The sequence below is a fragment of the Bombina bombina genome, chromosome 8, assembly GCF_027579735.1.
Source record: "Bombina bombina isolate aBomBom1 chromosome 8, aBomBom1.pri, whole genome shotgun sequence".
NCBI classification, from domain to species: Eukaryota; Metazoa; Chordata; class Amphibia; order Anura; family Bombinatoridae; genus Bombina; species Bombina bombina.
Window position 1 is genome coordinate 217944985 of NC_069506.1, and position 24076 is coordinate 217969060.

The 24076-nt window shown below is 42.0% G+C and overlaps 1 protein-coding gene across 6 annotated transcripts in view; it reads right to left on the reverse strand.

Annotated features, from left to right (window-relative positions):
* Window positions 1–5376, reverse strand: part of CIC (capicua transcriptional repressor) — a 368710-nt gene extending 363334 nt beyond the window's left edge. For 3 of the 6 annotated variants that reach the window (XM_053690942.1, XM_053690943.1, XM_053690939.1), the window contains exon 1: window positions 2698–3209. The gene's annotated coding sequence lies outside the window, so the exon portion shown is untranslated. Of the gene's footprint in view, window positions 1–2697; window positions 3211–3333; window positions 3423–5310 lie in introns of those variants that run through there. The other 3 variants (XM_053690941.1, XM_053690940.1, XM_053690944.1) reach the window with 3 other exon arrangements.
* Window positions 5377–24076: the final 18700 nt, after the last annotated feature.

Genomic DNA, 24076 nt, shown 5'->3' on the forward strand with positions numbered 1-24076 from the left:
CCTTTGACAAATGGTGAACATTTAACCACTAGACACTTAGTTTATATAAAAATTAAACAAAATGGTCAAGGAAATTTTACTTTCTAGTACAAATAAACCAGCAAACAGTTGAAACGTCTCCTTAAATAGAACAGTCTTTTCTTTTAATGATGGGACACATGACCCTCTAGAGATTATATGGTTTATATAAAACTGCCTGTTAATTATCTTGTTACTTGCTTCAGATTGGGTATTGAAACTATACATATTTTCAGAACTGGCATACATTGATATTAATATATGCTAGGGATGCCCTTTCCCGACCTGGAAAAATATTTGTGCAGACCCATGCTTAGTCGTATGCTAGGGCATTTATAGGTCCAGGTGGGAAATAAGAGATTGCATCTCAATATAACCATGAATTATGTCACAATCAAAGAGTATTTGTATTTTTTTTTTTTTTTAATACATCAGTGTTTTGTAAATATTTAAAAAGGTTTCACCGATTTACTACTGAATTGTGTCTGTGGTTCTTGAAATGACCCAGAAGCTGGGTCAAAATTTTATCCTCCCCTGAAGGGGTAGAAAATTCTTAGCAACAGATCTCCAGTCACAAGCGATTATGTAACTGTAAGAAGAGTAAATGTTTATTTTTGACGTGAAAAAAAAAACCTCCATCAATTGGCTAAGGTCTATATTTACAAATGAGGGTGCAAACATAAAATTGGTACAAAATAAACACTACTAAATATTATCAGACTGATTGCTGCAACAATTTTGCCCTTTAGCTGTCTGCCCTTGGTGTATAACTAATTACTGCAATTGTTATCTAGTAGGGATTTCAGTGCGACTGATCTCCTTTACCATTTTTAGCCTGTACCTGGCAGGCTGTTCTTTGAATCCACTACCTCGGCTAGAAACCATTCCCTCAACCTATTATTATAGGAAATATGCTTTTCTCCTTTACAGTTACAAACCAGGGTGGTATTAATGCATTAATCTTTCAAACATAGCTTTTGATAAGCTTTGTTTTACCAATCCACATTACTATATCATGCGTTAAGCATCAACCCACTATTATTTTAAAAGGATATCTTGATCTTCAACCTTTAAGCAATCTTTCCTTTGTATTAACCACAGACAGATAATACGCAAGGTGTATAAAGATGTTACAAGGTGTTGGGTTTCATATTGACAAAGGTTGATGCTGGAAACAAGTCCATTGTTATTATGGCAATATGGCATCAATATGTATCATTTCTTGGCTTTTCTAAAAGCAGGTGGTTTTTGAGATGTTAATACCATCAGTAATATAATATATTTCCCTATAACTCTAAATTGAGTCCTATATTTCTGTCTCAGACATAACAAGGAAGGTTCTTTCTCAAGAAATTGTCTTTGTGCGAGAAATGTGACATCATATTCAAAAGTAATAGCAAACTAGGTGTTCTGTAGCTGAGTTCAGTTACATTATCCTTTGTAACAGGTCATTGCGTAGATATTTTAATGTTTTAAGCTTTGGCAAGAGCTATGTAGTGATCAAACTGGAACATTGTTAGGTAGAGATACAAAAAAAGGTTTCTGTGATTAATATACTACTTTGTGGCTTCTAGTCTGGATATTCTATGCTTTTATGATAAACAGTGGATATATCAGACTAATGTCAGGATCCACTAAGTTTACCTTAATTGTAAAAAGGGCATAGGGACGATAATTCCCCCTTCAAGGCAAATTTCCCTTGATTACATAAATAAATTATTGCTGCAAAAAATATCATCTGTCATCGGAGTACATCTGTCACTGTCACAGAGTGATGCATTACATACACATCATACTTTTCCTCTTTCTGTCCACAATGAATTATCAGTTCCATCCATACACTGCACTCCAAGCTGGCATTCTGGTTACAATCAAGCACATACACAGCAGCTCTCCCTATGTCATTGAAAGAAAAGGAAAAAAAAAAAAAGAGAGACAATCCTACTTCTGATTCATACCATGTAGTACACATCCAATGGATCACCTTACAGACATGTCAGCCACACAAAAGGTCCACTTTACAAAATCTAGAAACATTCTCACCATAATCCACTAAACAGCAGAACCACACAAGTATTAACTCCTTCTGTACTAGCTTAATGCTTAAGCCCTTTGCTGCCAGCGAGGGCTGACATGCAATGCAGCCATCGGAACCCAATGGGTTAAGGACCCATCAAACCCACTCATGCAAAGCAAGCTTGTTCCCATAACACGCACAGCAGGTGACAATTTAATCTACCAGACTGTTATTGCAGAGAGATAAACGATAAATATATATTAGGTGAAAATTAGAATTTGATACCAGTCCAAGATAGCACAAACTTGTGTCCAAGCAGAATCTACACACGAAACTCTACTAGCCCAATCAAGATGCAAAAAGTAAAATATCGATGTTTCTAAAGGATTGTTAACATCTGGAGTTACGTACTGCATAATACTGCATCTACTATTGGAGTGTAAAAGACAGTGCATCAAGCAGGGATAAACATTGAATCTATGTATAGGCGGAAGCTGTGAGAATATATCCAGTTTGATAAAAGGAAAAGAAAAAAAAAACAAGCACAGCACATAAAAACAATAAACTACTGTAAACATTTTATAACTTAGATAATGAGGCTGGTTCTTAAGCATGGTATGTCCCAAGTCCTGGTGGCCAGAGGGGGAGCAGCGGACACTCACCTGGCCCTCAACCTCGGACATCCACACACTGCTGCCTAGCCTCTTACTCCAGGAGACAAAATGGTGAATGAAGCAGGAACAGCTGGTGATGACAGCCAATCGTAGCCCACAACTAGCCCAGTGACAGACACTGTAACCAATAGGAAGATTTGATACACCCCCTGGGCGGTGCGAATTGACAGTAATATAGACATTTGAGCAACACTTACAGTAGCCAATTAGAGACGGTAAATGTGGAGAAAGAGGTGGAGTTGAAACAAAAGCTGACAACAGACGGTTACAGTAGCCAATGACAGCAGACAGTAGGCGTGGACAAAGGCGACTAATCAAAGAGCGAAAAGAAGCGCCTTGTTTATCAAAACTGGAGCCAGACACAATGTCTGACGGGAATTGTAGTCCACGAGGGGGAAGGTTCATCTAGACAGCAAGTATGAGCTGCTAGCAAGAGAACTACAACTCCCATCAAATCCAACGACATAAGGCTTGTGTCTGGCAGGAGGTGAAAAAACTGCATGAATCCTCCAGGCTCCCACACGAAGCAGTTGCTAGTAAAAGCCAGGTACTCTTTGTGGTTAGATACGATAGTAAGACTTGGAGAGCTTCAACAGCCATATTAGTGTCTGTAAAGTAACTCACCCCTCGTCCCCCACTGCCTGGCTCAACATCAGGTACCGGCAGCTACAGTCGTCTCTACCCACACAGCAACAGCAAAAGAGACAGTCAGTTCCAACCAATCATCACCCACATCGGCTATGACATCATGACTAGATCCACCTACCGCCAAACTAAGCCCCGCCCCCTTCGGCGCGTGTCGGGGAATGGTTGCTAGCTGATGTCACCACTGTCGAAATGGATTGGCTGAGAAGGGAAGCAATGACAGCCAATAGCGAGTAACTCAGGTGACGTTGGGAAGCGTGTTGCCATCAAACTGGAAGGAGTGGGCGTGGCCCGTTGAAAAGATTAGACAAGTTACACACAAGAGGCTGGGGTTTTGCCTAACCATTAAAAAGGCAGAGCGTGAAAACCCAACCAATTGTTGCAGAGTAGGAGGCAACTATTTAACCCATACGCTATCACTCCCCGAAGCATTTATTAACTTGTCTTGTGCCAGAAGAGTTGCAAGTTTTTGAATTGTGGTATTTCCGTAACATACTTATATTACTACTGCGGTGGTTTCTCGTCATATGACATTACTAACCCTCATGCTACAGTGTTGCTGTTTTATATCCTAAATCACAGCTGATTGTGTAATCCTGTTGAGTGTATGTATGTATGTATGTCTGCACGTACCACCCACAAGTTGTTTACCTCAGGATACAGAATTACGTTTAATTCTCCATATTTTATAATTATCATTTAGGTGATTTTTTTTTTCGCACTTGCACATAGTTGCCAACAGTCCCTGATTTCCAGGGACTGTTTGTTTTTAATCCATGTCATGTAATAACAAAAGGTCATATGTTGCTACTACAAGTTCTGTGTCCTCATGTTGTCAACCATCTGCGTGATATTTTATGTATTTCTATTTTGTTATATTCTGCTTACCCCTCAGGCTTCACATGAATTTCATAAATATGGAAGCTGACTGTTAATCAGAGCAATGCAGGGGTTTATCTTTAATAAGAATCATAGCCCTCTCCTTATCTTTGATAGTGAACACAGATTTGTTGCCAGTAACCATCTAACCAACCTTTTACCTTACATGATTAATATATTTATGGTTTTAGCCAACATAAGTATTTGCTGTTAAACTTTTCTTTACATCTAGATAAACCTTGTTTTAGAATTATTACTGTTGAAAACAAAGCAGCACACTGTGTAAGACTTAATTTTCTTCATAAATAATCATAAAGGACTATTAGTAGATCTTAACTGCTTTTGTACATATCTGATTTAGATCAATAGTAAACTGTTATCATTTGTGTTATCTTATAACTATGAACATTAGTGTATGGTGCACAATGGTGGAAAATAACTGGGGCTCTTACTAAAAAATATTTTCTCCACTAATTTTGCTTTAGACAAAGCATATCTGAGCCTTGGGATATAAGTGAGTAAGTGAAGACCTGACCTCTTACCCTTCTACTCATATTTTCACCCATATTGTTACATAAAGGAGACAACACAAATTGCAGTACAGAACAGAAGGGTGTGAGCTGTACAAGGACTGCCCTGTGGTTGAAGCAAGACCATACAGGATTGATTCCTTCGCTTCAGAGCCCCTTCCTTACAGTAAAGTTGTCCCATAAGCCAACACCCACCCACCTGATCTTTGTCTATTATATTTCTGACAAATAATGATCAGGAGTCACTTTTACCTCTGCTTTAAAATTTGGCCTTATTAACATAATCAGAGTTAATAAAACTTTCTCTACAGAATTACTTACAAATCTAAAGGGTTTGGAGATGTTGGATTAATTTGATAGTATAGCACAGAAGAGCAAACCAGTAAGATTCAAATGACAGTATATTTGCGGTTATTCTCAGAGTATTGGGAAATTACTTCAATACCCTTTCCCGAACAAGAAGCTGCTGGGACAATCCCTAAGTTTCTGTGACTTCTCCCCGTAGATCCCAATGCCTATTTCCTATGTGAAGGGTCATATCACCCACCTTTTTTTAGTTCCACAGAGCCTGCATGTCCTCCGGCCTGCAAAATAAAGTTGTGGAGAAAAAAAAGTTGCATGTTAATAAGAAAACCCCACCCCTTAAAGCAACAGCTTCACTGTGTCAAAATTACATACAGTATATACAGGACTACATAAATGGTATCCATTTTTCCACCATGTTTTCTAGGTTTATTCCTAAACCAAGGGATCACTATTGTATGTCTCAACAACCAGTTCTGTGTATTTTGTTATCAAATGCATCTATAGCACATAGCTATGTATATCATTCCTGCAACAGTGTTTCTTTTGGATTATATTTGGCCTTATCTGGATCCTAACATCACAAGGAAATTATTTTAGTAAATCTTCTTGTTTTTGTAAATGGACAATGTTTACACTGGGATGTATTTTTAAACTTAATTGGAATACATATCTATTATTAAAGGAATAGTAAACCCCAAAATTTTCTTTTATGATTCAGATAGAACATACTATTTTAAACAACTTTCCAATTTAATTCTATTATCAAATTTTCTTCATTCTCTTGCTAGCCATTGCTGAAGGGACAGCATTTCACTACTGACAGGAAGCTGAAAATATCTATTTAGCCAATCACAAGAGACAAATGTGTGCAGGCACCAATTAGTAGCAGCTCCCACTAGTGTGATATGTGCGTATTCATTTTTTAACAAGGGATACTAAGAGAACGAAGCACATTTTAAAATAGAAGTGAATTTTAAAGTGTCTTAAAATGACCAGATCTATCTGAATCATGCAAGTTTAATTTTGACTTTCCTATCCCTTTAATGTATATTTGGACTCAGTGAGTGAAATAATATTGTATACATACAACTGACCAAATAACACAATCTGTTGATTTTCTAAGTGAAGCCTGAAGTTACAGGGACAGTAAACACCCTAACATTTAAGCATAAAGGCCTAGATTAGTGTAATAATGGTAGCACTATGGTGTGCTAACATTGCTAGAGTGCAACCCATAGAGTTTTTATTTTTACTTCCACATTACAACTTTAAAATTAAATGTTAGTTCTCACCTAATACACTTCTATTTATTATTCCAAAATTTTTGTCAAGACAAACAACATGCTATCAACAAAACAAAAAAAATGCAAACTGTGTTGAATGTTGAGCTTGTAAGTTTATTAATAATATTTATCAATAAAAGTGTGTAACAGTGATTTAAAGGTATATGGAATCGGGGAGGACAGGACAAAGGTGTGTGTATGTGTATATATATATATATGTGTGTATATATATATATATATATATATATATATATATGTGTATATATATATATATATATATATATGTGTATATATATATATATATATATATATATATATGTGTATATATATATATATATATATATATTGGAAGCTTGCTAATAAGACCAACTTTCAATCACATAATTCCATTCAAAATGCCAAAGATCACAGAATTTGACAGACATAAAATAACACTTTTGCACCAGCAAGGCTACCCTCAAAGGGAAATTTGCAAACACTCTGGATACTTAAGATGTGGTATTCAAGCTGTTATAAAGAAATTTGAAGAATCAGGAGAGGTCAAGGGAAAAAAAAAGTCTGGAAGGCCAAGAAAACTTTTAAAATCTGGTGAGAAGTTTCTCAGAGTGTCTTCTTTGAGAGACCGGAAAAAGTCCAGCAATGACCTGGCTCATCATCTGTATGCCAAGTTGATCCTACTACAGTTCGAAGAAGCTTGATCAGGATTGGTCTTTGTGGAATGGTAGCAGCCAAGAAACCACTTTTTTTTTCTAAAGGGGAAGAAGTTGAAAAGGCTAAGATATGCTAAAGCTCACAAAGATTGGAATGAATATCAGTGGAAAATAATATGGAGTGACAAGTGCAAGTTTGAAATTTTTGAGGCGAATCGTCGACAACATGTGAGAAGAAGAGTTGGAGAGAGATGGAAGAATGAATGATTGCGGCCTTCAGTGAAACATGGTGGAGGGTCTGTCCTGGTTTGGGGCTGCATTTCTGCCAGTGGTGTTGACGAAATTGGCCAAATTGATGGGATCATGAATGCTGAAAGGTACAGGCAGGTTTTAATTTATCATGCTATTCCTTCTGGAAAGTGCCTGATTGGGAGTGGTTTTATTTTTCAGCATGATAACAGTTCCAAGCACACTGCTAATGCAGTGAAATCATATTTGGAGTGAAAAACGGCTGATAAAACATTGACAGTCATGGACTGGCCTCCACAAAGTCCAGACCTGAATATTATCGAGGCAGTTTGGGATCACTTGGACAGAGAAAGAAATAAGACAACCTAAATCTAAAGAAGAACTCTGTGAAGTGCTGAAAGAAGCCTTGTACAATATACAAGAATATTACTTCAGAAAACTTCAGGAGAGTCTCCCCAAAAGAGTTCAAGATGTGCTTAGGGCCAAGAGAGGTCACACTAAATACTGACTTTTGCATGAAGAACTCATTTTGTTCTGAAAATTGTGTGTGGGAGGGGGGTTATATTTTGTGTACAATTTTCCTGTTTTTTCTGTTTGTATCTTAATAAAGAGACCAAACCAAAAATATGGATGGTCATTAAAACTTTGCTTAAACAACAAATCTGTTGGTGGCCTAACACTTTTGCACAGTACTGTATATATACACAAGGAAAAGATAGGTAATCGCTCAGGAGAAAAAGTCACTAACTTGGAGTATTAGGGAAATATTCCTAATACTAACGTGAAAGTCACCACTAATTTTACTTTGTATGGAGTTATCCTCTAATATGTAAAACCAGTAAGAGTGACACCCCTTGGAAAGGCCCTTACAAAACTTATGGAAATAGAAAGAAGGGAGAAGAGTGCACAGAACAGAGGAGCCTCCTAGTGCAATACGTTACAGAGTCACCTAAGTAAAGCTGTAGACTGAATAGAATGCCTTCACACATGAAACAATCTCACCGTTAGGTATGTTAACAGCAAAGATAAAGTTGGTACTTGATCCTTACAGATGCTTCCTTATGCATCTGTCCAGTCTTTCACAGGAGTGCAGGTAACAATGAATACACAGTTCCTTTTAGAACTTCCCTACAATTAGTGTGTAACTGGATTTCCAGCCGTGTTTTTATGGATTTAAGGGCCGTGTAGAATATACAGGGGTTACCAGGTCTAAACACTGAGACAGTATGTGTTCAGCAATTAAAATGTATTAGGTAAAAGCATTGTTATCCAAACAGCGTAAATACTTTAAAAACTATCTATTCGACAGAATAAAATATAAGTAACTCGAAATAAACTTGTTTGCTGTTAACATATCTCATAACGGTGAGGTTGTTTTATGTGAGTAGGCATTTTATTCAGTGAACAACTTTACTTATGTGACTGTAACAAATTGTAGTAGAAGGCTCCTCTGTTCTTTGTTCTCTTCTCCCCTCTTTCTTTTTATATATATTTACTGAGTGAATAACAAAATTATTTCAACTTTTTTTTTCTTCAATAATAAAAGTTGTGTTAACATTGAGTTAAACTGATATGGTATATGTCAAGGTGTTGGATTGGGAAGGGCTTAAAGGGACAGTCTACCATAGAATTGTTATTGTTTTAAAAAATAGATAATCCCTTTATTACCCATTCTCCAGTTTTGCATAACCAACACAATTATATTAATATACTTTTTACCTCTGTGATTACCTTGTATCTAGGAACCTTCTGCCAGCCCCCTGATCACATGACTGTGACTGTTTATTATCTATTGTCTTAAATTTAGCATTGTTTTCTGCTAAATCTTAAATAACCCCCTGTGCCTGAACACAGTGTTATCTATATGGCCCACGTGTACTTGCTGTCTCTTTGAGTTGAAAAGAGATTTAAAAAGCACGTGATAAGAGGCAGCCCTCAAAGGCTTAGACATTAGCATATAAACCTACCTATGTTTAGTTTAAACTAAGAATACCAAGAGAAAAAGGCAAATTTGATGATAAAAGTAAATTGGAAAATTGATTAAAATTCCTATCTAAATAATGAAAGTTTAATTTATACTAGACTGTCCCTTTAAAGGTGTATATGTGGATATGTATGTGTGTACACATACTTACATATCCATACATACACACATACAAAACCACACACATACATGTACACCTTTGAACCCTTCCCAGTCCAACACCTTGTCATATACCATTTTACTTTAAAATACTTTTTAAACATTTATTTCAATAATAAACATAAATATTACTTTTAATATGTATATGTACCAGGCAGCTATAATATATTTATTTTGTGTGTGTGTTTGAGAAGAAAGGTTATTAGATCTTTTTGTTTGTAAATAAAAGAAAGTGTACATTTGTACAATACTGCTCAGATGGATAGTAGCTTACTGACTGATAAGCAAATATCCTGCAGTTCTAATGGTAGACAGTGGAATGCCTCACAGGCATAAACATAAAATACATTTATTTTTCTTTTAGTACCATATGTGTTTAAAAAAAAAAAAAAGACGGGGGCGTGTCCAGGCAGTGACTGAAATGGCCGCAAAAATAGAAGCTAGTAGTGAAGTCTGAGATATTTGTCACCTATCTCAAGATTTTGGCAGCATCCATCATTGTGAAATACAGATTAGGATATCGTGGTAACAAATTTAGACCCTCCAATTGGCCTTTGTCAAAAGGTTTGATAAAGGCCAATTGGAGGGCCGAAACTCGTTGCCACGTGACCATTGCTGTACTGAGGAGTACTGAGACGATCACGGAAGCTGTTCTGTAAAGATTTACACACTTTGTTTTTTTTCTGCAAAAAGTCTCCACACAGCAAGTACTTACTTCACACAGTTGAAGTTTGCAAGCACACACAGATAAGATCGGATAAGATCAGAATACTTATTGGATTACAAATCGTGCCTCTGGATGGGCAAGCAGCCTGTGGAGGATATCTAGAAAAAAACCCGCTATAAAGGAACTGTGAGTACGTAGCCTTTTTGAGGTACGTTGGGGAAGAAACCCCAGGTAACTACTCTATACCCTATTTTCTTTGGAAGCATATACAGAACATTACTATTGTGATGAGAGCAGGATGTGATGTCACTAGCATGTGGGCGGGGCTTAGGTCCGGTGTCTGTGTTGCAGTTAGTTTAGTACAATCAACCTGACTAGATGTGTATTGTTATGCTCTGCAATAAAATAGAGTTGTACCATCATTGCCGTGTCCTGCATATGTCCTGCATCTCATGACATGGTGTCAGAAGTTCTGGACTGCGCTTCTGTTCCTGATCGATTGCAATGTCAAAGTTTACCCCACCTGAGCCTTTTGACTTTTCTCAGCCTGCAGCTTGGCCCACATGGCGTCAGCGGTTTCAGCGCTTCAGGATTGCATCCAAACTGAACAAGGAGAGTGGTGAAGTACAAGTTAATTCTCTTTTATACTCCATGGGGAAAGATGTAGAGCCAGTGTTCAATGCTTTTACTTTCCAAGAAGGGGAAGAAGTTAACTTTGATATAGTTATGGATAAACTCAGTGCCCACTTTGTGCCCAAAAGAAATGTGATTCATGAGAGAGCTTGTTTTCACAAACGTAATCAGCGTGTGGGAGAATCTGTGGAGTCATTTGTGCGCAGCCTGTATGAATTAGCTGAATTCTGTGAGTTTGGTGTTGCTAAAGAAGAGCAAATCAGAGACAGAATAGTTATTGGAATTGCAGATGCTGAAGTCTCCCTGAAGCTGCAGTTAGAGCCTGATTTAACGTTAGACGGGGCTATTAGGATGGCCCGCCAGAGTGAACTGGTGAAAAAGCAAAGTGCTGATCTGAGGTCTGAGAGTATTGTGGATGAAGTGCAACAGTCTAGAAAAATTACTAGTGAAAGGCACAGTGTGAGCGGTAGATCAAAAGTACTGGAAAGGCCTAGAAGTGGATGGGCGCAACATGGCCGATGCACACGGTGCTACCGGGCTCATGATCAGAGTGCTATATGCCCGGCCAGAAATAAAAGATGCAGAAAATGTAACAGAATAGGCCATTTTGAAGTGGTGTGTAAAACTGAATACATTAAGGAGATGCAGGTGGACAGTGACCAGGAGGGTCAGGAAGTGTCTTTTGTGGGGTCTGTTGTGGAACGGACAAGCTCAGAGGAAGATTGGAAAGTTACTTTTACTGTAATGGGAGCCAAAGTTGATTTTAAGATTGACACAGGAGCTGATATCACTGTAATGTCTTTTGCTGAATTTATGAAACTGCCTCGACAGCCCCAGCTGGCGAAGGTTACTACAAATGTCCATAGTCCTGGTGGCCGCATTGATTGTGTGGGGAAATTTCTTGCCAGCTGTGAGTACAAACAAAAAAAGTTCACCATGTGGGTGCATGTGATCCGAGGTCAGTGTGTTAACAGTTTATTGAGCAGAAAAGCAGCCTGTGACTTGGGCCTCGTGACCAGAGTGAATGAGATCTCTGAAGATATGTTTGGCGAGTTGGGCCTACTGAACTGCAAACCTGTCCGTATAGCACTTAAAAGTGACGCAGTCCCATACAGTATTTCTACTCCTCGTAGAATTCCGTTCCCGCTCATGCCTCAAGTGGAGAAAGAGCTCATGCGCATGAAGTCTATGGGGGTTATTGAAGAGGTTGTTGAAGCAACTGATTGGTGTGCCCCCATTGTTCCAGTTGCAAAGAAAAACGGAAAGGTGCGCATCTGTGTGGACCTGAAAAGGTTGAATGAGGCAGTGAAGAGGGAGAGATTTGTGCTGCAGACATTGGAAGATATAGCCCCGAAGTTGGCTGGGGCGAAGTTCTTTTCCACATTAGACGCTTCTAGCGGCTTTTGGCAGATCCCCTGGATCCAAAGTGCCGCAAACTGACTACCTTTATCACACCGGTAGGTCGGTTCTGCTTCTGCAGACTCCCCTTTGGGATATCCTCCGCTCCTGAGATCTTTCAAAGGGAAATGAGTTCTCTCCTGAGTGGCCACGTGGGCACAGCAGTCGTCATGGACGACATTCTAGTGTATGGGTCTACAGTGGAGGAGCATGATCAGCGTTTGAGTTGTGTGCTGCAGGCTATCAAAGAGTCTGGGCTGAAGCTGAATAAAGAAAAATGTCATTTTAGGAAAACTGAATTATGCTACTTTGGGCATATCATCAACGGGGATGGCATCAAGCCGGACCCCGAGAAAATTCGGGCTATCGAACAGATGAAAAGCCCTTCTGATGTACATGAGCTGAGACAGATATTGGGCCTTGTAAATTACGTGGGCAAGTTTCTTCCAGATTTATCTACAGTTTTACACCCTATCACAGAGTTGCTTAAGAAAGATGTTGCCTGGGTCTGGGGACCCTCACAAGAAAAAGCGTTCCTGCATGCCAAGTCCCTGCTGGGGTCTGCCCCAGTGCTGGGGTTCTACGACCCTTCAAAAAAGACTGTGGTTAGTGCTGATGCAAGCAGTTATGGGTTGGGGGCTGCACTCCTGCAGCTGAATGACAACAAACTACAGCCCATCGCCTACTGTTCCCGCACACTGACGGCTGCGGAGTCAAAATACGCTCAAATTGAGAAAGAGTGCCTGGCTGCAGTTTGGGCCTGTGAGCGCTTTCAGCGTTATCTAGTGGGTTTGGAGAAATTTAGTCTGGAAACTGACCACAAACCGCTAGTCCCTCTTATCAATTCTTATGACATTGACAAAACACCCTTGAGATGCCAGAGACTTTTAATGAGACTGCTCAGGTACAATGTGCAGGCAGTGCATGTGCCGGGGAAGCAACTGGTTGTGGCAGATACACTGTCCAGGCTCTCGCTGGCTGCTGCTGAAGAATCCTCCACAGAGTCGGATGTGAAAGTGTATGTTGATTCAGTTCTGGCCTCTAAGTCCATTTCTTCAAGGAAACTGGAAGAGATAAAGAAAGAGACATATTTGGACACAGATCTGCAAGAAGTTATAAGGTACATAAAAGATGGCTGGCCCGAGAGCCGGGCAGCCTGGATGTCTTTAAATGCTTACCAGCCAGAGAGGTCGCAGCTCACGGAGCTGGAGGGGTTGGTGCTGTTCCAAGACCGCATTGTAATTCCTGTCAGCATGAGGAAGGAGATGTTAAACAGGATTCACGATGGCCACTTAGGCATTACAAAGTGCAGAGAAAGGGCAGCTACAGCTGTGTGGTGGCCTGGGATCAGCTCCGACATTGCAAATCACGTGTCTAAATGTGCCTTTTGCCGGGAACGCCGGCCTACTCAGAGAAGGGAGCCCTTAATGTCTACTCTGCTGCCTGCGGGGCCGTGGCAGAAAATAGCTGCTGATTTGTGTGAACTGCACGGGAAAAAGTTTCTTGTTGTGATCGACTACTATTCCAGGTATTTGGAAATTGCACCCCTGAATGATATCACAAGTCAGGCCGTTATCATTCGCCTGAAGAGCTTGTTCGCCCGCTGGGGCATTCCAGTGGAGCTAGTGAGTGATAATGGTATGCAATTCGCTTTTACAGAGTTCAGTGCTTTCAGCAGGGAATATGATTTTGTACATTCCACGTCAAGTCCACATTATCCGCAGGCCAACGGAATGGCTGAAAGGGCAGTTCAAACAACAAAATTCATTCTAAAGCAATCTGAGCCGTACCTAGCCCTCTTGTCATACAGGGCGACGCCCATTCAAGCCACCAGGTTTAGCCCGGCACAGCTGATGCTAGGACGCCAGATTCGCACCACTTTACCCTCAGTGGGTGTCTTCAAGCCGCCTGGCCCTGTTCCTCGGGACGAAGTCCTTAGGAGGGATGAAGAGGCCAAAAAGGGTTATCGTTTCTTCTACGACAGGAGACATTCTGTGAGGCCCTTACAGGAACTGAAAGCGGGCCAAAGTGTCAGAATTAAACTGGATGATGAGAAGAAATGGAAGGCGCCTGCTACGGTAGTGGGCCGCTCTCCAGAACCAAGGTCTTACACAGTCCTTACAGAGGGAGGGACGGTTACACGCCGTAACCGAAGACATCTTCAGCCTGTACCTGAGAGTCTGGAACCGGATACCTCAGTACCACCGCCGATGGGATCCCCTGTTCTAAGAGAGGTGCCTTCCCCTCAGCAAGATCACAGCGGGGATATATCTTTGCCTCCAGCAGACTCTTGTTCACCATCTTCTGTATCAGAGGACAGTTCATGCAAAGTTACATCAAGCGGAAGAGTGGTGAAACTTCCGTCCCGTTACAGGGACTGACTTTAGCTAGAACAGTGACCGGAAGTATGGGCAGAATAATCCCATGGTCACTGTGGACTAGGGTAGTCTACCCCGATGTCCAAGTCAGGATGTAATTTATTTGTTCATGGTTTCTAATCTATCTGTTTTTATAATGTTCAAAAACAAAAATGTTGTTGTATACCCTGTTGGTGTACCTTGTTATTTATTATATGCAAATGTATGCTTTGCCTTTGAAAAAGGGGAAGATGTGATGAGAGCAGGATGTGATGTCACTAGCATGTGGGCGGGGCTTAGGTCCGCTGTCTGTGTCGCAGTTAGTTTAGTACAATCAACCTGACTAGATGTGTATTGTTATGCTCTGCAATAAAATAAAGTTGTACCATCATTGCCGTGTCCTGCATATGTCCTGCATCTCATGACAACTATGACTTTTAAATAGAGCGTGCACGCTATTATTAGTTCATATATGCTGTTTTAATTTTATGCTCAACTCATATATATTCTATATACCGGTTAGTTCATAACCTCACAGAATCTGTACTATTCGTTTTTAATCTGCAATATACCAACACCTACACTAAATACATCCTAGCTATACATGTTTTTATGTGATTTTATATGTTTTTATGCAAGTAGGTGGTTTTATAAAATTGTCTACTTATGGCATTTGGCTTCTGCAATAAAGCATTGTTTTTCATATTTAAAGCAACAGTTTTATTTAATAAAACCTCTTCCACCACCCAAACATTTGGTCAATATATTTGTATGTCCTTTGAGGATTTAGCTTTTAGTGCTTCCTTTTCCACCTTTTTGTACAGTTCAGGAGACAAACCTACTTGAAGATTTTTTTTTATTTATTTTTTTTATCATCTGGGTCTGCTATTTCAACCGAGCTAAAGAACTCCAAAGCAGGCAAATCAGGTCACAAGGCTGCTTTCAAAACTTTTGTGTTACATGCAATTGCAGCTGTCATGTTCTTTTTTCCAACTTGTTATTTCTGAAGGCTACATATGAAGATGGGGTCTTACATGCTTTCTTTCTAGATCAATAGATGTCAACAGACAAGAACGTTGCCACTATGAGGCAGGATTACAAACTGGGGTAACATTTTTATATTCACCCAATCTGCTTGTAATTTTAACTGCCTGCAATGTTCTTGTAAGAGTTACAGAGATTTATGAATATGATAGAACATAGTATTTTACCGTTCACCCTGGTTACTGGGGGTTATTGAAGGACATTCCACAAATGGTTCACCAAAGCTCTTAATGTTCCAGATCTGTCCTCAAAAGTAATATCAAACAGTTCAGTAGAAAATGCTTAATTTATTTTTACAGGTATTGAGGATGGATGTCATCAGGATGAGATGTTATATTGTGTATTAATTGCCTCTTCTGCTCTGCCTCTAATTTTACTGCATAGCATGGCCAACTCACTAAAAAGGCTATTTTTAAATCCAAAAATTAAAATAAATAAATAGATAAAGGTTGCATTTCATTTTAGAGTAAAGCAAGTGAAGGAGAGAACTCATGTGATTGTGAAGGGAATGCAGTAATTGTGTAAGTGCAGTTTGGAGAGAAGAAATATGCAGGCCTGACCTTTGGGCAGGGTGAGAGGGGCACCCACCCAGGGCCCCGCTCTTTGGGGGCCCACACAATGTCAGTGGTGAGGTTATGAGATGGTTCAATGTATATGTTGTATTTAGTTTATGAGAAGTGTTTATGGTATCAGGAAGTCTAATATGTTGTGTTATTCTTTATATAGGTATCTCTGAATGTTGGCAAAGGTGTGGGCCCCTTGTTATTCTTTATATAGGTATCTCTGAATGTTGGCAAAGGGGTGGGCCATAAAAGGGGATGGGCATACAGGGGAGGGAAATAAGGGCACTGGGATGAGGGCCCCCACAAATGTATTTTGCTCAGGGCCCCTGGAATGCTAACGTTGGACCTGGATATTTATATATAAAATAATTTTAATAAAATGAGGGCAGAAGTAAAATTTGTGGAGCTTTGGCTTCCTGGCGGAAGGGATTTGTCAAGCCCTGCTTTGGTATATGGGATGAAAAAAATCAGAAATTAGCTACATATAGTGTGCTAGACTAGGCCTGATATTTTATTTTTAGCCAGTGCACATTTTGTCATATGTTTGCATTTCAAGATTAGCCTCTTGAGGGTTCATGCGTCCTTATCAAGTTTGAGTATACCTTTAGAAGATCATACATGGTAATTCACTAACTACTGCACTGCATGATCTTTTCTCCCAAACTGCTAGTTTATCTTGCAGAACATGTTCTTCTCAGAAGCATGCACAGAAGAAAATCATTGGTAAAATGAAGTGGTAGGCCTGTTATTGATTATTGCACTCAATAGACCTAGTATTTCACGTTAAGATGTTAGAAATGTCACCTCAGTTTTCTTCATTTGTAAGGTGAATAGTCAGATGACATAATTCCACATAGGCTTGGACAATAAGGTACTTTATTTTCTAAAAGATAAAGTTTACTATCACCCACACCCTAGCAACCAGTTTACTGTCTCCAGATGTTTATTTTCAACACTTTGTAGATCAGATAAGCAGAAGGGCTTATGTATATTGCTACCAATGACAAAGTTAGCTGGAGACAGAGAATCATACAATTATTTAAAGGGACAGTTAAAAATTAAAATCATGATTCAGATAGAGTATACAATTTTAAACAACATTCCAATTTACTTTTATCATCAAATGTGCTTTGTTCTCTTGGTATTCTTTGTTGAAAACTAAACCTAGGTAGGCTCAAACTGATTTTGAAGCCATATAAAAGTAGACTACCCCTTTAAAGGCATAGTAAACACCAAAAATGTTATTGTTTAAAAAGATAGATAATTCCTTTATTTACCATTCCCCAGTTTTGCATAACCAACACTGTTATATAAATATACTTTTTACCTCTGTAATTACCTTGTATCTAAGCTTCTGCAGACTGCTCCCTTATCTCAGATCTTTTGACAGACTTGCATTTACGGCAATTTGTGCTGACTCTTATATAACTTCACGTGCGTGAGCACAGTGTTATCTATATAAAACACATGAACTAACGCTCTCTAGCTGTAAAAAACTGTCAAATGCATTAATCTTAGAGGCGGCCTTCAAGGGCTTAGAAATTAGCATATGAGCTTACGTAGTTTTAGCTTTCAACTAAGAATAACAACAACAAAAAAGCAAATTTGATGATAAAAGTAAATTACAAAGTTGTTTAAAATTGCATGCATCATGAAAGTTTAATTTGGACTTGCTATCCCTTTAACATATTTAGGCCAAGGACTTCCAAGGTATTTTTTTTTCTAAAATACTATAAAGATGTCTAATCCACAGTGACAGGGAGAGATTAGGGATGATAATCTATGGCTAAAGGAAATGTTTAGGGCAAACTGTGCTGTAATCTGTAAAGGCTGTCCATGAAATCCACAAATGTTGTTATATTGTATGTTTTTTTTTTACTCATTATTGATGGTGAAAGTCATTAAACAATGTAGACTGTCAGTTTATGTGTTGAACAATTAAAGGAACATAAAATCCCCCAAAAAATGTTTCATGATTCGCATAGAACGTGTAATTTTAAACAACTTTCCAATTTATTTCTATTATCAAATATGCTTAATTCTCTTGGTATCCTTTGGTGAAGGAGCAGTAATGCATTACTGTGAACTAGTTGAACAAATAGGGTGAGCCAATCACAATTAGTATATAAGTGCAGCCATGAATTAGCAGCTTGCTCCCAGTAGTGGATTGCTGCTCTTGAGCCTATATTAGTATACTTTTCATCAAAGGATACCAAGAGAACAAGACAAATTAGATTAAAGAAGCAAATTGGAAAGCTGATTAAAATATTTATCCTCTATCTGAATCATGAAAGAAAAACTTTCTGTTTTATGTCCCTTTAAAGTGATGGTAAACTTTAACTAATCAAATGCCATATATATAAACTTTGCCATTAAAAAAGTATGTGTACCTTTTTTGTTTTTAATCTGTGAAAGGGTTAAATTACTTCATATAATAATGCTTCTATTGTAATGTAATGCTGGCCCACTTGGATTAACTCTTTTTTTAATGAAAATTCCAGTCAACCCAATCAACATGTGTGTCATGTGACAAACTTGAAGTCCACCCCCTTTAAAGCCCTTAGAAAGCCTATGTAGAGGATGGGTCGGACTGCTCTATATATCATAGCCCAGCCAAAAGAGGAAATTAAGGAATTAAGGGGGGCGGAGGAACAGACAATACCAATTAGGTTTATAAACCTTTTATTATTATATATATATATATATATATATATATATTTAAAAAATAATAATTATATAGTTTTACTTGCAAACTAATATATTTTTCATTGCTTCATTCTTATAGTCTGAAATTGACCATCACTTTAAGCCCAGCATACTATTAACCTTCTATATCCCCAAAACATAATTGTCACAAATACGACTAAAAGATAATCACCTAGATTACAAGTTTTGCGCTATAGACGGTGCGAAACAAACGCAACAAAATTTGCGTTATTTCACCATCTATAGTGCTTGTCACGGATACCAGACAGCTAAGGCTACCCCCTACAACCTCACCCCTGTTGTTTCTCAGTGGTTTTGGGCTCCTCGGAGCAACCACAATCTCTGGAAGCTTTTGTTTGCATGGTTTTGTGTTCTAAACTTGTTAAGGGAAGAGCTGGTGTATGACCTGGAAAACCCTCCTAGGCTGGCCGGGCTCCTGGAACTCCCGTTGGCCGCCTTACAACGGACACCTGCTTAACCCCTCTCAGGCTGGCCAGGCTTCTGAAACTCCCGGTCGGCCACAGGATCCCAAGACACCTGCTAACTTTACCCCTGGTCGCTCCAGCAGCCCTTTGCCCCAGAGCTCCAATTATCGGAGGGGAGCTCCTTTGAGAACCGGGGGTTTTGGACACCCCTAACCCCATAACTTCAACGGACTGTAACTCCGGTCCACAGTAACAAATCATGATTTTTGGACTGTGGTATATGGGGACAGAGAGCTTTAAAATGACACCCTGGAAGTGCCGCCACTCCACCCGGATCACCCCGAAGCCGCCACCCCTGGGCATTGGGATTCTGTGGGACTGTGGCTGCTATGGAGGTGCTGGTCAGTCTGGAGGGGCGGGAATGGTGGGAAAATTGTGGGATTGTCCTTTGTCTTATCAAGATGAGCTGTGTTTTTTTAAAAGAAGTGTATGTTTTACAATAAAATGAGTTCCTGTTTCACCTAAATGCTAGTATGTCTAGTTATTTGGGTGGGCTCTTGCTAAAATCACTTTCCTGGGCTACATAGCAACTTGTTCCAGACAGAGGAAGGACCCTCTTGCAGAGCTACCAAGTCTGGGTAGCCGGAGTCTGCCACAGGGTGGGACCCTCAGTACTGGTGCTGTTGGGCATCAGGGGTGGCTACAGGCTGTGGTCACTTGCCAGCTACATAGCTGTAGTCGGCAGGGAGGAAGCAAGACCAGTTTGGCGGAGCTACCCAGTCGGGGTAGCCGGGGTATCCATCACATTGGCTGGCAGTGGTGGGATCTGCTTCTTCCACGTGATTCCTGCTGACAGAAGAGAAGGGCCACAGTAGCCAGTAACTATGGAAGTCGAATTTCTAAGGAGAGTACAGGAGGAGCTGGCCCAGCTAGATGGTTCTATTTACCAACAGGATGTGCTGGAACAGAGGGACCTGATCCACCGGGACCTCTGGTGGGAGGCTCTTCAAGAGGAGCATGACAATGGAAAGGTCCTTCCCACGAATGACACAAGGTTCCGGGTTTGGCGGACCGTGAGAGTGCCTTTCCTGGGAAAACAGCCAAAGAAGGAATGGCTTTCTGTTCTACATAGACTGGTCCAGCAAGAGATGTGGGTGGAGGATGGCTATCGGGCCCTCCAGTGGCTCGCTATGCAAATGCAGCCATGGCTGGAGGATGGCTCCCCCACAGAGGGCTTTGGCTTCGGGAGCCCTGGATTGCTATTTACAAAATGGACAGAGGACCCACAGTTTGGGAACAAGACGGACCAGGGTCTGGAGGATATCTCTGGGCACCAAGAGGAACTGCTGGATCTCTTGGAGGAATCCTGGCTACTAGACGATCTGGATTTTATAATTGACCAGGAAGAGGCACTGGTCAAGGAATACAAGAGGCTGCTAGATCTCGTTAAGCAGCGTGCCAAGGGTATACAGATCTGGGGTGCAGCCCTCTGGGATTCATGGATCTCGACCGTGGAGGAGTATCAACAAAGAAAAAGGAAACCAGGACTGCTGGATCCTGATCATCAGTCTGGCTCCGAGCTTATGGTCTTGGACCAGGGGGCCATCCTAGCAGAAGCAATAGCAACAGGGCGGAGAGCTGCCGGTCTCTGCCCAGCCCCTGCAGCAGCTCTGGTAAACCAGGGAGAGGAGGTAGTCATCCTCCCCCCCCCCTTACACAAAACCCCTTGCAGGGAGAAACGGATGTCAATAACTCTCCCCAGTGGCAGAGCCACTTCCTGGGAGTGGAGACAGTCGGCCTCTCTCCCCAGCAGTAGAGCCAGGTATAAGGAGAGGAGACAACCGTTCTCTCTCCCCAGCGGCAGATCCAGGAGCAGGGAGAGGAGACAGTCAGTCTCTCTCCCCAGAGGCAGAGCCATCCCCTGGGAGTGGAGGTAGTAGTCCTCCTTCCCCTTACACAGAACCCCTTGCAGGGAGATACGGATGTTGATAACTCTCCCCAGCAGCAGAACCCCTTCCTGGGAAAGGAAACAGTTGGTCTCTCTCCCCAGCGGCAGAGCCATCCCCTGGGAGCGGAGGTATTCGTCCTCCCTCCCCTTACACAGAACCCCTTGCAGGGAGAAACGGATGCCGATAACTCTCCCCAGCGGCAGAATCCCTTCCTGGGAGAGGAGACAGTCAGTCTCTTTCCCCAGTGGCAGAGCCAGGTACAAGGAGAGGAGACAACCGGTCTCTCTTCACAGCGGCAGAGCCATCCCCAGGAAGAGGATGTAGTCGTCCTCCCTCCCCTTACGCAGAACCCCTTCCTGGGAGAGGAGACAGTCGGTCTCTCTCCCCAGTGGCAGAGCCATCCCCTGGGAGCGGAGGTAGTCGTCCTCCCTCCCCTTACACAGAACCCCTTCCTGGGAGAGGAGACAGTCGGTCTCTCTCCCCAGCGGCAGAGCCATCCCCTGGGAGCGGAGGTAGTCGTCCTCCCTCCCCTTACACAGAACCCCTTCCTGGGAGAGGAGACAGTCGGTCTCTCGCCAGCGGCAGAGCCATCCCCTGGAAGTGGAGGTAGTCATCCTCCATCCCCTTACCCAGAACCCCTTGCAGGGAGAGATGGATGTCGATAAATCTCCCCAGTGGCAGAACCCCTTTCCGGGGGAGGAGACAGTCGGTCTCCCTCCCCAGCGGCAGAGCAGTTTCCCATGGAACGGAGGTTGCAGACCTCCCTCCCCAGCGGTAGATCTCCTCGGGAAAAGAGACAGGCGGTCTCTCTGCTCAATAGCTTGGCAGGGTCTCTACCCTTTTATTGTCCCGGATAATTTCTCACAGGGGGCAGGCCGGGGGGGACCCGCTCATGCAGTTGGTGCCACAAGTTTGGGCACCCGAGTTTTGCCTGCCCCACCAAGGAGCAACTTCAACCTACAGCCGGGAAACCAGCAATGGCTTTGTTGCATACCCGCCCCTGCATTTGGTGCCACCAGTTTGGGCACCCGAGTCTTGCCTGCCCCACCAAGGGGCAACCTCAACCTACAGTCTGGGGTGGGGATACAGCCGGGAAACCAGCACTGGCTTTGTGGGTGGGTCAGCCGGTACTAAACAGATTGTCACAGAGGGAGGCAGTGTGGCCATGGAACTTAAGGACACTGGAACTTGTGGGAGAACAACTGTTTGGGAGCCAGCCTTGGCAAACTTATTTGGGACGTTGCATTGTGTGACTGTCCCTGCACCTAGGGTGCAGGGGATAAATGCCAGCAGAAGCTCCCCAGGAGGCCCCAAGCCCAGGAGAGATGGGATAACCTTCCCCAGCAACCAAGAACTGGAGGGCCACCGTCAGACAGCCCCAGGCCATTCCATTAAGGGTCCAGCCGGGTCTGCCGAACTGGAGGGGGGAGATGTCACTGATACCAGACAGCTACATCCTCACCCTTGTTGTTTCTCAGTGGTTTTGGGCTCCTCAGAGCTACCACAATCTCTGGAAGCTTTTGTTTGCATGGTTTTGTGTTCTAAACTTGTTAAGAGAAGAGATGGTGTATGACCTGGAAAACCCTCCTAGGCTGGCCGGGCTCCTGGAACTCCCGGTCGGCCACCTCACAACGGACACCCACCTAACCCCTCTCAGGCTGTACTGTGGCATATGGGGACTGAGAGCTTTAAAACGACACCCTGGAAGTGCCGCCGCTCCACCGGGATCACCCCGAAACCGCCACCCCTAGGCATTGGGATTCTGTAGGACTGTGGCTGCTATGGAGGTGCCTGTCAGTCTGGAGGGGCGGGAATGGCGGGAAAATTGTGGGATTGTCCTTTGTCTTATCAAGATGAGCTGTGTGTTTAACAGGAGTGTATGTTTTACAATAAAATTAGTTCCTGTTTCACCTGAATGCTAGTATGTCTAGTTATTTGGGTGGGTTCCTGCAAAAATCACTTTCCTGGGCTACATAGCAACCTGTTCCAGGCAGAGGAAGGACCCTCTGGCAGAGCTACCTAGTCTGGGTAGCCGTAGTCTGCCACAGGGTGGGAGCCTCAGTACTGATGCTGTTGGGCATCAGGGGTGGCTACAGGCTGTGGTCACTTGCCAGCTACATAGCTGCAGTCAGCAGGGAGGAAGCAGGAGCCGTTTGGCGGAGCTACCCAGTCGGGGTAGCTGGGGTATCCGTCACAGTGCTGCCATTACGAGTTTTTGTAAAGCTGCCTTGTGCCTGCGATATTGTGGCAATGAGCTCCATACCGCACAAAATACAAGTGCTGGTTTTGACGTGCTCGTGCACGCTTTCCCCATAGGCAAAAAACCTAACACCTGCGATCTCGGAATGAAAAGCTCCGAAACGCTACCCCATTGATGTCTATGGGGAAAAAAGTTACGTTTAAGTCTTACACCCTGACATAAACCTTACATCTAAACACCCCTAATCTGCTGCCCCCGACATCGCCGACACCTACATAAAGTTATTAAACCCTAATCTGCCGCTCCTGACATCGCCGCCACCGAAATAAAGTTATTAACCCGTAATCTGCCACTCCCAATATATAGATGCCACTATAATAAAGTTACTAAAATTCTATTGGCTGAATTGAATAGCCAATAGAATTTCAGTAGCTCTCATCCTATTGGCTGATTTGAATTTCCAAAATCAAATCAGCCAATAGGAATGCAAGGGACGCCATTTTGAAAAGGCTTCCTTACATTGAAGATTCAGTATACGGCAGCGACCGTATGAAGAGGATGCTCCGCGCCAGATGTCTCCAGGATGGAGCCGCTCCGCGCCGCCGGGATGAAGATAGAAGATGCCGCCTGGATGGATGAAGACCTCGCCGCCTGGATGAAGACTTCGCCTGAATGTCCAGACTTCAAAAACTGTAAGTGGATCGTCAGGGGTTAGTGTTAGGTTTTATTAAACTTTTTTT